At 41.2% G+C, this 15,697-nt stretch overlaps 1 long non-coding RNA gene across 3 annotated transcripts; it reads left to right on the plus strand.

Moving 5' to 3' along the window:
* Positions 1-112: 112 nt before the first annotated feature.
* Positions 113-13,727, plus strand: LOC143264074 (uncharacterized). Of its 3 annotated transcripts, XR_013037559.1 has the most exons (6): positions 113-268; positions 691-914; positions 1,084-1,308; positions 1,706-1,870; positions 1,941-2,201; positions 9,964-13,727. It is a non-coding gene; the product is annotated as an uncharacterized LOC143264074 (long non-coding RNA). The 3 variants fall into 3 exon arrangements; XR_013037558.1 differs by having other exon boundaries at positions 691-1,308; XR_013037560.1 differs by having other exon boundaries at positions 691-1,308; positions 1,944-2,201.
* Positions 13,728-15,697: the final 1,970 nt, after the last annotated feature.

Consider the following 15,697-nt stretch of genomic DNA (forward strand, 5'->3'; position numbering starts at 1 on the left):
ATAGGTCGAGATTAACCTGTGGATTATGCATTCTATGTTAAACAACGCCACCAGTCACTCAGCGGGAAAAAGGAGGAAACCGCAGTGATTTGAACGTTGCCATTCACTAAAATTTACATTAATCTGTGGATTATACGGTTTAGATTTGAATAACGCCACCAGTTAACCTGACATGGATAATCGTCTTCTTCGTGAATTTCCAGCTTGATCTGGAAAGTCCAAATCCCGACTTTCGACGATGACGTTCGTACAATTATTCGGATGAAAGGTAAAATATAAAAATTCGGTTTAATTAGTTGTACTTGACAACGTGAACCCTAGTGTGCGTGTTCCTTCGGTGAATATTTTTAAGACTGGAAATATTATGATGATATTAGTGATATTATGATATTAATATGATGTATTGAATAAGACATCCATTCCAGTTAATTTCCAGTTAATTTTAAGCTACTATGTATAAATTTTTACATAGTCGTTTTTTTTTGCGCGGGAAATCGGCGTCCCTAATCCTAACCTTCGTTATACATCGCGTAATGTGCGAAGAATTTTAAAACTGTCAAAAATTTATGTAGGTAGTATTTTTAATTTTTACAAATTATTTAGTTGTATCTACTATCCCTATATTGTATCACATTGTTCTTCTAATAATATTCATGGTGTGTTTAAATATTACTCGTCTCTGGTTGACAGAAAGAAGTAACCAAAAAATTGTGAAAAGTGATTGTTGCAAAAGAGTGAGAAGCAGAGGAAGTGGAAGAAATCCGTGAAAGAGGACGGAAGAAGTGAGAGAGAAAAGAGGCGGGAAGAACGTAAAGAAGGAAGAGGGTTCGATGGCGAACAACATCAAAGAGAAGCGACAACGGATACGCGTAAACCTTGAGCTGCAAATGCCGAAAAACCGACAGAAGTTCGAGGTAACCGAGGCGTTCTCGGGAAAACTCATCAAAGAGCCGTGGACGGATAAATGTAACCGGCCGTTTAACGCGAACGCCTCGCTAATTTTAATTGCCATCTGATTTACGTCTCGATACGTTCTTTTTTTCACGCTTTCCTATTTTCTTTTTCTCCCTTGGTACCGAGAAGATCTGCTGTTCTCGAGCTTTCAGCGCATATACGGCAGAAAGAGACCCGTAATGCGACCCCTCTGCCGGACCGGGAAAAAATGATGAACGTCTTGAAGACAAACGGATACGGATTACCGTGATTTGTCGGTACTGTAGAACGACAATTTGTCACGTTTAATCGCAGATGACGCGAGCGTCGTCTTGCGTGTTTTACGCGACACATGAATCAGTAGAATAACCTGTGGTAAGTTCTGATTTCTTTCGTTACTTCTTGCGAACATTAACGTCAGCACTGGGTCTTGCAGAAACCTCAGAATTAATATATTATTAATATTTCAATGTTCTTCATATTTATTGAGAATGTTGAAATGTTGACAATATTCCATTGACAGTATATGTAAATAATACTGAAGCTACAAATAAGTCATCTTATAAAATATGAAATTCAATTTCATTTATCTGGTCATAATTAAATAGTTTATCAAATGTTTCATAATATTCAGAGAAAAACAACAGTTGTCACACTTAAATTATTTTTATATTGTATTAGACACAATGTTCTTACTGTGTCCCCATATTTACCCTTTTTCACAGTTCACCATTGTCTTGCATTTTACTAAAATTAAGAATTAATATTTCAGTATCTACAACAATATAATTATTAAAAGAATAAAGTATTGTGGAAGTAGTGCATTTTGCATGGTAGCGGTAGAACGAGGAAAGCAAAGGATGAATTGGTGTCACACCTAGCCAGAAAGATCAGTCCCGCGGATCGATATCCCAGTTCCACCTCCTTGTTCGTTCAGGTACGTGTCAGAACTAGATTCCGTTCTCCTTCCTGTTTTCACGGCAATTCCACCTTTTCTATGTATTCAGAAGGACACGGAAGCGACGTAAGTGTGGACGCAATATTCAGTTTGGTTTGATGCCACAGTCCGTCACCCCTGGGGCTGTTTTCACACAAAACAAAGAAACCCATCCCCCTTTCGTCGATATTTCCTCGTTCCTGTCCTCCTCTTTCTCGAAGGGCGGCTCTGGCCACCCCACCTAGATAGCCTTTTCTTCGTCGACCTGCGCTTTTCTTCGATCGTGCACGCGGAAGTTCAGGGCTGCGAATATGGACGTAGGGGAGACGAGGTAAGCCACGTTACTATTGGTTCATTGGATAGACTTTCAATTACGAAAATGGAGTTCGGGGAAAATGAAGAGAGTTTAAGTGTCGCTCGTTATGAGGACAATGGAAGTAATACGTTTTCAGGTAGGAGTATGTTTCTATTGAGATGTCAATTGTGCCTCGTCTTTTTAAATACGCTTTGGGTATTCTGAATTGTGGAGTTACATTTTTGTACTAGCATGACTCTTCCAAAACATGAAAACATGCATCTATTGCGCATTTATATTTTAAAACATAATTAAGTTTGCTTCAAAATTTGATCATTGATCAATCCATACTTTGTATTAAGTACGTTGTTCCTAAATATTTAAACATATAAATAGACTCTGCAAGTGTAAAAAATTGGTCTACGTTAAATGAAGCAGTACTAAAAAGGGAGCAAGCAAACAGATCCCGACGAACCGAAGTTTTTTGTGGCACGGTCACTTTCGACCAAGTTGCCGAGATCTCTGAAATACTTTCGAAGAGAAGGAAAGAAAGAACGACTGCACTCGTCATGCGTCGCCGGAGAATGCCGTCTTTGGCAGACAGCGTGGCACCGAACGCTGTCTATCCTCTTCTTTTTTTCCCGGGCGTGGCAATAAGGAAGTGGGCCCGCTGCTTAAGAAAACAGAGTGCCGCCAATATCGGACAGGGCCTGGCCCGGCTGCCTGAGAAAACAGTGAACCGTTTTTGGAATCCTGTCGGAGGATACGAGACTTAGCTTTCCGTCATGAATGAAAACCTGGCTACTCACGAATTGTCATGAAAAGCACCGAAGACGTCGACCGACGGACAGAAATATTCTTGGCTACGTTGCGCTTCAAGCACTGCAAGTTCAAACGTGTTAAATATATGTACCATGGATAATGTAACAGAGTCAACCTCTTCAAGTTTTTATTCTTTTATGCACATATTTATATCGTGTGCTTTTGCTTCTAGAGATGCGCGGATCTGGACGTGGTAAATGAGAATATATCTTAGGATATAAGGTTCTAAAGCAAAGACTGAATACTTGTATCTTCTGCATATTATCATGAACGTATATTTCTGATAGCAATGAAACATGTATGGATTAATGTTATTAAAGAAGTTTGAACAGTCATGAATGAATGAATGCATTAATTAATGAGGAAAAATGATACAAATGTTTCCACAGAGTTTGTGTAGAAAATGAACCGACAACTTTCTCGCTTGGAAAGATGTAAACGATCGTCTTTCCGGACGGTTTGCCGCAAGACAGCGTGGCACCAGTGGTCAGAAGAGGCCTCCCCAACTCCTAGGAGCAGGCGGTGACCGCTTAATTAACGGCCTGACGAAAGGCAACGACAATTAATACGACCCCAGCTTCCTCTCGTTCTCCGGCTGGAACTTGCACGTGTGAAATGCCAGAGGACCGTACTATTTGTCACGCTTTTGTCACGCGTTATTTTTTTCAGTCATTCAAGCCTGCGTCACAATGCGCATTCATACGCGTGAACACAAAACAATGCGGCGATTAGGTAAACAAACAATGACAGATAGTGAACGTACTATTGGCTGAACAAAGCATTGATGTTAGATTGTTTCTGTTTTGAAACGGAGTAGTTTGTTTTTAAAAGGGTTCTTGGGACAAACCCTAGTGACACTAACGATCACGGAGAGTAAATATTTAACTGATACTTGTAATTATCCCTCACAAGAATGCAAACATATTTGCATCATTGTTGAAATATGTTGAAACATAAAATTTTGTAACAGATAACCAACTTCACTATCGATGGATTTAAACATGTTAGGCAATCTCCGTTTTATGATAAACAAATTTGTCCGTACTATAAACGCTTCATACAGACTTGGCTGAAAAGGGTCTCGCCGATGAAAGGTCCGCAATTAAGCGAAAGATTCAACGATCCACTTTTAACGCCCTATCGATCTGTCCCATACACAGTGAAACTCGTTATCGTTCCTTGAGCGATGCCAGTCTGTCTTTCGGTTATAACGAGTCAGTGCAAGCGACAGAAACTCCTCTCCCGCGAAGGTGCAACGCGGACATTGTGTACCTTTCGCGGGGCGAGCTCATAATGGGTCTTAATGGAGCTGACTGTCAGTGCCACGGTAGCAGCCTGTGACCGGGACAATATGTGCTTGGTAGCCATTGCTGTGGCTGCTATTTGACAGGACGTGTCCACATACACGCGGACACACGTATGGTCGATTGCCGTGGTGTGTGGTAACAGAAACGTGATGGTCGCAGAGGTGAAACAGTGTGTGACGAAATGGTTGAAACTGTGCTGTCAATTGTGACGAGGTGCTTGCTGACAGTGTGTTTGAAATATTCAGCTGGAAATTGTCACTGAAGGTGAATGGTAAATAATTCTAACGGCAAATATTGATTAGTATTAATTTATTTTTAGGTAAGGAACAGATTTTATTTAATGAGAAATAGAGGAGAATGATTCGGAGGAAGAATTGCTTTGTGGTTAGCAAAGGCTATTATGCCTTTTTTGTAACTGGTCCATCGGTACAGTGACAAAGTCGAAGTCAAGGCATTCAGCGAGGGTCGGTGTTTTGACACGATGGCACCTCTGAGGATAATCCTTTAAACGGCCCCAACGGGTGGTCCTCGCGAGTCACCTTGCTGACCAGGACCTGCCTCGCTGCTTCCGCCTTTAATCCCGTGGGTCAATCCGGCACACGAGCACTTCCTGACGTTCACGGAGCAACGAAAGTCTGCGGTTAATCCTGCGAAAGTCTGGAGCCCCGCAGATTCTGTGTACCTTCCTCGAATTGGCGTATCTGAAAGCGTGGAAATTGATTAGCTATGGAAACTCGAGTATAGAGTTTTTTGCTTTTTCATGGTGATACGAAAAAGCGTTAAAATTGAATATTCGACAGGTGTCTATCAATATGTATTCTTTACGAGAATACAATGCCATCGTTGTCCTACGAGGCTTCTATAACCTGATATCCGAACAGAGACCCAACTGTCAGTCTAAGAATCGTAGAAACATGTGATGCCTCCAGCGGAGCCATTAGGCTCGATGATCCGTAGACTGAGGTCTAACGTTTCATCTGGGTGCTAGCGTATATCAACTTTAAGGCATATAAAATGTCACCATGTGTTACAGAACGTCACTGTATACAATTTTAATATATATAATGTGTATAATGGTCTTGAAGAAGGAGATCTTGCTTAAGTAACCAGAATGGCAATATAAGGAGTGTCTACTGCAATCGCCTTAATACTTGTGAATAACAATAAACGTGAAAGCTATAAAATTACTGATTATGCAAGAGTTTTATGCATTTGTGTTACAGAAAATTCACATATGACAATCGAAGTTTGATCTTTTTATATAAAAGACGAAGACGGAACTCTATCGGTCATTCGGCCTTCCCAAGGTTCTCTTCGGTAAAACCTTTGTCTTTAATTCCTGGCATCCGGTTCCGGTCCTTATCTTACGTTACACATGTAACCTTCTACGCTATTTGGCCCATTGTTGGCCACATGTGCCTCGTCTCAAGAGGTTTGCTTATGTTGGCCCACCTAACATAGCAAAGCTATGCCCAGACTCGAGTGTAAACTTTGCCGACAGACCGATCCTGGAATTCGATTGCATCTAATCGCTCCCTGCCAGTGATACGACTCTATTTAAGTACGCAACAGAAGTTCAGGACATCTTGAAGAACCTTCTTTGTTTTCTTGAAAACATGCAATAACGTCAAATGAATTCATCATATAGCTCAGCATTCTTTATTCTGAATGTGAAGTTGTGCTATTGTTTTGACAAATGAGTGTGACAAAATAACAAGAGTGTACTGTGTTTTATTGTAGATTCTTGATTTGAATGATATGACCAAGATACTGCACGTTTCCACTGAAAACTCTGCAATGTCAATGGGAACTTTCGTCTATCGAGAGTTACTGAAGTCTGACTTATCTGAATAGCGTATGTAATTCGGCATAGATTTGTTATTTATTACATTGCAAACTGTTTGACAATTGTACAGTCACAGTGTCTATAAATAATTTTAGAGTTATACAATGTAAGTCTATCATTTTACCGAAAATGTTAGGATTGAAAATTATTTGTTGAATCTAGTTGTTAGCCTGACATTAAACAATCTTGTAGCTGGTGGTATACTTATCCACGTAACAAAGCACAGTTACCTAAGTGCATGTTCGTGTATACGAGATGTCATCACAGAAAACAAGATTTCCACGAGATTCGCGATCCCATGGTTTCCGGATCGACAGAGCGAACGGTGTTCATCCTCGCGTGAGTTTGAAACTCCTCGAATCTCGTATAAATTTTCTACTGCCGTCGAGTTTCCCAGAACGTATCTGCGTACCAGTCGGGGATCAAATTAATTGCCTGGTTAATCTCTGAGAAAAACCTTCTCCGATCATAAATCAAACGTAATTTATTCCACTGAGTCAATACCGTTCTTCGACCAACGTCCACGATCACCATCCTTGATCGGAAAGAGGCTAACCAGAGCTCTTCAAGGTGACAACGACTGGCACAATGGCCATCGAATCCATTCGATCGGTCAGCAACATCTAATAAACGAGTAAATAATTTCGGTCACGTACCACGTTAGGTACAGTCACAATGGCATCTCCTTAAATAGGATTATATTAAGCTGTTTCACGGGCTATGAATGGCGAGTCAAATGGAGGATCGGTGGAGGATGTTTTGGTAGGCGCGACTACGTGAGCAGTCGACGGCATCGCCGATGCTGTGCCACCAAGAAACGCGCTGGCACACGAAGATGAAGAAGAGGAAGAAGGTAGTTGACAGGTGAATGGTCACGGGCAACTCTGACGTCCCTTGTCCACCAGCTTTCCCACGTCCTGCTGCGCCCAACAATCGATGTCCTTTCTTCCTGCTTTTCACGCCCTTTCCCTTATCCTTCCTAAGTTTGCGCAACTTCCAAAGAGATTATCACATTCGAGCATTGTATGCCATCATCTTCTGCTAAGTTCATCTTCTCATTTTATACACCACAATCTTAGTAATATATAGTACTTATACAAATGTAAATCTCATCATTTTAATAATAATTTTATTTACTCTTGGTTTCTGCGAATTGTCGAATACCATAATTTGAAAGTCCGGGACATTTCGAAGAAAATGTCGAGGTTTCATATATCAGACCACATGCACCGTTAAACTTTCATTTTGTAGCGTACTCTGTTGCTCGGACACGTACGTTTCAATTGAATCGGTCCCATAAAATAGAGACCTTTCATCGTATACAAGGGAACCGAAAATTTCGACGAAACTATTTTCGAAGCCGGGACGGTTTAAAAAGCCCGCCAATAGGAGATCCTCGACTGTCGGACCTGTCGTTGGATCGCCGCTCTTTGTCGTCGAATTATTTTAGCGGCCGATATTTCCATCCGTACTGCCACCTAAGCCAGGCTTCGGGCCAAAGTCAACACAGAACGAGCGTCCTCCTTCTCGCTTCCTTTCACCCCCTTTCTTTTTGCCTCGCTTTGCTCCTGTAAACTTCCAGTCAGTCGGTGGATTGCATAGTTACCAACTTTTCGTGTCATATAAATAAGACATAACGGAAGTGTCACTGATATTACTCTACAAATTGAAATTAGTGCCGGGGCAAGCGATTTACCATGTGGTCTTACGGATACATTAGGCGATGCGAGTGATGTGTGTGATAAAATGTGATATCCTGTGATGAGCGAACACGTGCTCTAATACGGTGCTGTATAAGGATTTAAGGAATAGTGACATAACTTAACATATAAGGATTTAACGAACAGTGATCTAACTCGTGGTGATACAACGAATAAGAATGAATTGTTCCAGCAGAGTAACTAAATATGTACTAGGATGAATTCTCCAAAATTGAAGCTGCAAGCAAACTTAGAGCTTGAAGACTTAATCCACCTTGTATCGAATGTACAGCAAGTTGCGTGGTAACGCATGAAGTTTTATATAGCACGAGTTAAGAAACTATGTGAATGAAAGATGCAAAGAGTTTGACAGATGGTCACGGTAGTTCGGATTCTGATCTATATTTACTGCGATTACGCTGATCAACGATCGTTTTAAAATAACCTTGCATTTTGTCGCCTGTTAAATCGGCAAAGTTTCTGAGAATAGAGCGATCAGCAGACTCGCGTGTGACGCAACTTCGCCGCGTGTCCTGCTTATTCACCGCGGCGAAGTTGCCGTCGCGGCGACTCCTCGGATCCGTCCCTCTATCGGGACGATCATAAATCGGTCGTTTGCCGTGTTTCCGCGCGTACAGAGAAAGCAAACAAGAGATAAATCAACGATAAAACGTTCCGCCGATCGACGAATCGACCGGAAGAATAATAGTTGGTCGTTGGTGCGTCGACAGCGTGCTCTAGGTGCCAAGCTGTCTAGTTAGTCGAGGAAAATAAAAACAACAGCTACCGTGCAACTAACAAACTATCCCGAAATTGTTTCTTTTCTCTATCCAAACGTCCAGATTTACCACCGACGCGTTTATTTGCCGCCAATTTTAACTTCGCCGAAAGCTACGTCGTCGCCGAACTTCTTCGGCCGTGGATGTATTACGCGATGGCAAGTTTGAAAACGTCAAGTACGAAATATATCGATTTCTTGGTCAACACGAGATAGCAGCGTGTATTCTTAACGTCGAATCGTGGAGCCGCGACGAAGCGAGTCAAAGTGATTCGAGTGCCCCCACGAGAAAGCAAATATTTGACGAGGAAAGATGAATTCCAATGAAATTCCACGTCTCTGCAGACAGTACGGCACCATCTTGGTTGAACGGTGTACCGATGGAAAATTTAACGACAATTTTTCAACCTAACCGAAGTAAACTTGCGCAACGATGCTCGCCACATCTCGATTCTGGCTCGACGGTGGTCAGAGGGTGAATCGCGAACGGTCCCATTGCCGAAAACTCGACGACTCACGGCGCGTCTATCGGCCCGATTATTTATACTATAAGCAAAATGCCCCGGCTCCTGGACACTCGGCTCGTAATTCGAACGGGAGGATCAACCGCTGCTGGGCTGTCAGAAAACGAAATACCATCCGGTCCGCTTCGAGCCTCCACTCGAGGAGGATGGTATTATGAATGAAACCCGACGGGAAGAACGGGTGCAGAGAGAAGAGAGAGAGTGATTCGAGTCTCTCGAGCCACTCCAGACTCAATGGAACCGAGAGAAAAAATCCGTGTGGTCATTTTTCGATCGGACAATGAGACTGACTGCGAGCATCGCCTCTCGTTGCTACCTTCTCCCGTTGTTCCCGTCTCCGTGTTGCTGCGTCACAACAGTGACACATACTGCTGGGATTCCTCGCTAGGGAAGAGGTGGGCGGAGAGGAGAAACAGAAAGAAATTCGACGTGGCGCACAATGAGTCTGCGGAATGACTCGAGGCTCCATAGGGTTATTTATGCGATCTCATTCCAGGACGAGGTGACACGGCCGTGTCCCGTAAACAATACCGTCTTACGAGAGAAGAATGTACACTGATTCGATTAATGGAGATGATTGGTTGTATCTTGCCCTTCCTAGAGATCCCTAGATGACTAAGAATCTCTCATTCACGTTGACATAAATAAGGGACTTAATACTGGAATTTAATCCTTCATATTAATATTCATACCAAATTTATTTTTCTTGACTTTGCCTCATCAGATTCCTGCAAACTTAACATAACGAATATGCTACAGATTTAGCCATAGTAAATTCAAACATAACCGTAAACTGTATCCTAATTGCTATAAATTTCTAGGTAGTTGCAGTTCAGAATGCCACCCAGGAATCGTAAATTTTTTTAAATAAAAGCGAGTCACGTAAGGAGAAACTGGATACCCGTTAACCCGATCACGAAGCATCCCGATCGATCAACGGGACTTTATGCGAAAGCGTGATCCAGACAGCGTTTCGAGAATCCTTCGTCGATCCATCGGTCAAGTCGTTGACACGTTGACGAGGCGTAAGAAACGTCTGGCGTCACGTAAAAAAGCCGTTCGTCTTCGGGAACGCATCCACCCACCGTCGACAGGTCTGACGCCTCGCGAAGGTCTGATGTCGAACCACGGGTTACACGCAGACAACCGAAGGCTCTTCAGCCACGAGTTTCGAGATTTAATGGGTGTTATTTACACGACCGGCACAGTTAATTTCCGTAATTAGGTCTGCTTACCAGCCGTGATTTGCGTTGCAGAATATCGGGTAATGGAGAGGTCGATGCCATCCCCTTCGCGTCATTTTAATTTCATTTATACAGGCTCGTATAAATTAACGGCACAGGGAAAATGTTACGGTTTTATCAGGCAGAGTGATTCGAAATTCTGCAAGTAATTTTAGGAGAATTTTTTTTAGAGAAATAAAATCAGTTGTAAAAATGTAAATAGCTTTTTTAATAAATGTAAGTAAGGTACAATATGATTTATATTTCCATGAGTCTGTTCTCATCGTTAGGAATAAATTGTTGGGTGTTAACGAGCACCGGAAGCAATTCCTGGTGGCCGCCCACCGATTTTGGCAGAACAGGAAAGTGTCGTTTGTAACTGACCCTTCAGGAAAATCGAGAAACCAAATTCCATAAACATAGTCGTTTCACTGATTTACCTAACAGCGTTTACGCACTTTTTTGTACTCGACTTAACATTTCGTTACTATATTATCACTTCCCTTGTGAAGCTTAGGTTTCCATTTCACATGCAAGACATTTAATTCGATATACTTGTGACAACTCATTTACAGAGTCCTCCCGACGCGTGAAAATTTCGATTTCTCCGGTTGTCAGACCAATAAACGTTTCCGACGGTCGCAGCCGATTTCCTCCTCTGAAAAGAGCAAACAGTGCCAACGCTGGGTGGTTCCGCTATCAAACGGTTGAACGCCTTCAAAGACGAATGTCTCTCGTCTCTCCCTTTTTTTTTTAACCCCTTTCTCTTTCCACCACTTCCTTTTCCTAGCCGGCAGCTTTCAAGCCCCATTACCGTCGCTTTGAAACACGCCACTGTCGTCCAATGAGCCTTTCTTATTGCTCTATTATTGGCAACGACGCTCTCGCAAAAGATTGCTCTAACACAAAAAACACGGCCCAACTTTTTCATTCGTGTTTCTAGATTCGTAAACGTCCGACTTCTTCTCGGCTTCAATCTGCTCGTTCATGGTAGATAGGGTTAGGTGAAACTTAATACCTTACGAGTGATAGACTGTTTTGTATCAAATTCAGTGATGTTGGAGTGTTTAATCAGTTGGTTTAAGAACTTTTGAATAATTATGATATGTAGGGAGCTGTTGTATGAGGTTGGATAGGGTTGATACCCTTAAAAATTTTTGATCATCAAACTCCTATATTTCTAATTTTTACATTGGCAGTTTTAAGGTAATAGATATTGAAATCCTCAAGCTCTTAAAATATTCAAATCCTCGGGTTGTATTCCCAAACTGAAGAATTTCCAAGTCGTCAAATTCCCAAATTTCCATGTCAAAAAGTTCTCAAATCCCCAGATACCTAAATGCCAAATTCTTGACTTTATGAATCTTCAGTAACCTAATTTGAAGAATGTTGTAAGTCCCCTAACTTCCAAATCCTCAAGTTAGACCCCGAAATCCTAGACTCCCAAATCCACCCCCAGATTAAAGTACTTATCTCCAAATCCTCAAATTGTAAAATATCTCAACCCAAATTATAATGAATATAGAAATCTATCACCTAAAAAGCTACTCCACGTTATACCACTCTAACCATAATTTCCAAGGACTCGCATCTTCAGACGAAACACGATTGACGCTCAGTTTGTTGATACTTTTCCAAAGGAGATCTTTGATTTTGATCGACGCCGAGATTCACTCTGATCCGAGTTATTAGTGGAATCCCTAGGTGTGGCAAGTGCATGAAACGCAGCAATCGACATTTAAACAAGCGTAACGTCGAAATCGATGAATCTTGTGGAACTTCAGGTTCGCCAACACAGTGAAATTGATCTTTTTTTAATTACCTGTCGCTCGCCTCATGATTCCGACGATTATTATTTACCAGCTTGGACTGTCTAATATTCCTGATCCACGCTTGGCGTATCTGTCATAATACGTTTATAACGTGCAACAAGCAGCCGTGACAAGTTGTGTTGTGCTAACACAACTCATTGCCAGCATCAACATGAAGCTGTAACTGCTTCGGATACGTGTCCAAGATGAAAAGGATTATGCACTCGGTCTTGAGACCGTGGAACTGATACACCAGTTTCTGCTTTCATTGTCACGGCGAGCAGTTAAAAACGATCGCATTATACAATTAATACTAGTCTCTACAGAGATTGTGACATTATTACAAAATAACATATTAACATAAATTAAGTGGTGCACTGGAACAATTTATATAAACTGAAATTAAAGAACGTTAAGACGTTTCAACGACTGTGGTCCGCCATTTTGTGTTCGCTACGCTGTTACAAATGGACGCCCAAACACAGTGAACTCCCAGTTATTTCGCTCAAGATGAACCTTATTGATTCGACAGTTTCATCAGGTGTTAATATAAATTAACTGTAACGACCGTGTTGGTAAATATTTAATTAGATGTTCGCTTTTTTATTACATGCGTGATTGTTGTGACGGAAAAGTTTCGGTTACGCATTTACGTCTAGCGCAGACCCACATAAACGCCTCGAGAACAAGAGCGAGGAAGAAAAAGGAAAAGCAAGCTCCGATGCGTCTACGTGATTATTTCGAGAAGTCAAAGCGTCGAGACGTGTCCGCGTGTCTGACGGATGCCGCTAACGAGCATCGTTGACGATTGACAAAATATTCTCAGTGCGTGACCGAATGTAACTATGCTTGGCTCGACGATGCGTACACATGCAATTCCGAACTGTGGTGATCACGAAATCGAAACGGAAAACAGACTTATATTAGTTAAATTTTCTATTCACGGGCTGAGTGAATAGGTCATGGTAGAGTAGGTACTTATACATTTTTGTTTAAATATCTTTATGTAGGGTAACTTTTATGTGTTAGATATTTTAGAATATATGTGAATATTGTGTGAAATTTATTGAACAATTAAAAATTTATTTTTCTGTACTAGAGTGTTTAATTTTAAATCCTCGACAATTCTGGGCTACCAAGAATGAAGACTGAAAAGAATGAAAAGCTATATCCTACATTAATACTGGTATTCTTTGAAGTTTCACGTTAGTAGATTTGATGTATTTCCCAAATTTATTTATTGCTAAAATGCGACGATTTTAAGAAGCGGGCAATAGATGAAGATAAAGAGGCGAAGGTTTCTCGGCTGCAGAAGGTGTTGATGTAGGTATGCCAAGTTAAATATGCGCGTAGGATGCGCAGGCAGGACAAAAAGCACCTCTTGTCGGACGAGTACCAGGCGAAATAAGAATCTTTATTCAGTACAGAAGTACTGTTCGAATCTTAACTGTCGAGCTCTAGAAATTCAGAAAAGGTTTTACATCTGACCTCCGTAACTAATCGCTCACATACGAAATACACCATCATGTTACTTTTTAATTCAAATATTGAACCATACTGTTTTATTATCCGAAGCTTTATTCATCTCATTAATGTTCTTTCATCGATTAACAAGAGAAACATTTTTAATCTCTCATCAAAAATTGAACTTCATATTAAAAATTTCTAGATCATAATTTCTAGTTAAGTATCTAGAATGATCCAACATCGTGTAAAATAATGTTAAGAGAAAAAAGATTTGTGAACGAAAAATGGGAAAAACAGAAAGATCAACAGGTAAATACAGAAGCAAATAAGTAAGATCCAGAATGCACCGACGGTTATCGCGATGGTGATTCGTTCGTGCAGGTGGTTTTGTACGAGAACCCGAGAACCGGTGCTTGGCTGCTGTTTTCAGAATAAACTAGCGAGCTTATACTCATAACAGGAAAAATATTAAATCACCGTCATCGCCTGTACCACCCTGTCGCGACCCTTTATCTGTGTTAAAACGCTTCCGATAGAAACAGCATCGGATGAGCTTATTTGCGCTATCCTTCTTACGATTATTTCTTTTCTTCGCTCGATCGACATTGATACACGATACATTTACTCTGGGATTTTAAATATTTCGTCTGTTTGATCACTCGGTGCTACTGGGTCTTATATTACATGTATAAACATATGTTGTAATCAAATTTATTGTCATGTCGCTACAAGTTGTAATTATTACACCCTGTAATTTTTATACTAGTTTTGATATTAGTCGTCACATATTGCAGTATGCTCTATATAGCCAAGAGTCCAAATCTCCGACATAAAAAATCTGGATACAGAAAAATTTGCCAGCATCTTCCATTTTCAGCCCGTCAGCAACATCCACCCCATCAGAAGATTCCCTTATCCCAAGTTTAAGCCACATCAACAACGCACCGATTGAGCCATTATGACCGCTGGTAATGCTATTTTGAAGATACGATGACCTGCGGCCCGATCCCCGCCGTTCTATGCTCTCATTCTAGCGTGACACCGCAGGAGGCACACTAGATCTATGGTTAAGGGACGCTCGATTTACCGTGAAATCGGTGAATGTAACCGTGTATGCGATTTACCTCCCCACTGTCAACACGATGATCTTTTTCAGGTCCACATTGTTCGGGCCTACTATTCGTTGCGATTTGTCGGTTAATTGTTAGGTTAGGCAGTCTTTAAGTTCAAAGACATGAGGTGTATCTTTATGGGATGTGTATTAGATAATGTAACATTCATTTTGATTGGGACACTGTGATCTACTGTGCACTTCTAGTAACACTACTTCTAGTAGCACTTCTAGTAACACTATCGGAGGTCACATGTGGATCTCATATCATCTCTATGGAGGTGATGTGAATGGGTAGATTTTATGTGTCCAATTTTGAATGTTGTGAAGATCATTTAATGTTTATGGTACATTAGCTACCACATGTGGAGTTTGGACGTCCTTGATGCTAGTACACGAGGGCTAGTACTTAAACTCTATGTCTTAGTGTTTAAGAACTACGTTCTAGTATTTAGGACCTTATGTCTTTGGATCTAAGACGTACGTCCTGGTATTTAGAACACATATATTCATGAATTAGGCTCTCTATCCTGATATCAAGGACATTACTTCATTACTAAACACCTCATCACAAATGAAGCCTTCACCCAAAAACATTGCACCCAAAATACATGTGCAGTGTTTAAATTAAATTAAAAAAAGAAGTACACAATCAGTGAATAAAAAGCAAGGACTCTAATCTGATCCGACGTGAAAGATACAAGTTAATCGACCAATGATGCGACTGACCTTCTCACGGGAGCAAATACACCGTAACCATCGAAACAAGAATTCGAAACAATGATCTCATTGTGTGTTTCTCATTGTTGCGGGTATAGCGGGTCGAAGGATCCTGAAGGTGCATCTAGCGGGCGTACAATGCGTACGCGCGATGCCCACGTAACAATACAATCGGTAGGCGACAGCAGGATATCACGCGCACCACTGCCCACCGGCAATGACT

This window comes from Megachile rotundata, chromosome 3 (assembly GCF_050947335.1).
Source record: "Megachile rotundata isolate GNS110a chromosome 3, iyMegRotu1, whole genome shotgun sequence".
NCBI lineage: Eukaryota > Metazoa > Arthropoda > Insecta > Hymenoptera > Megachilidae > Megachile > Megachile rotundata.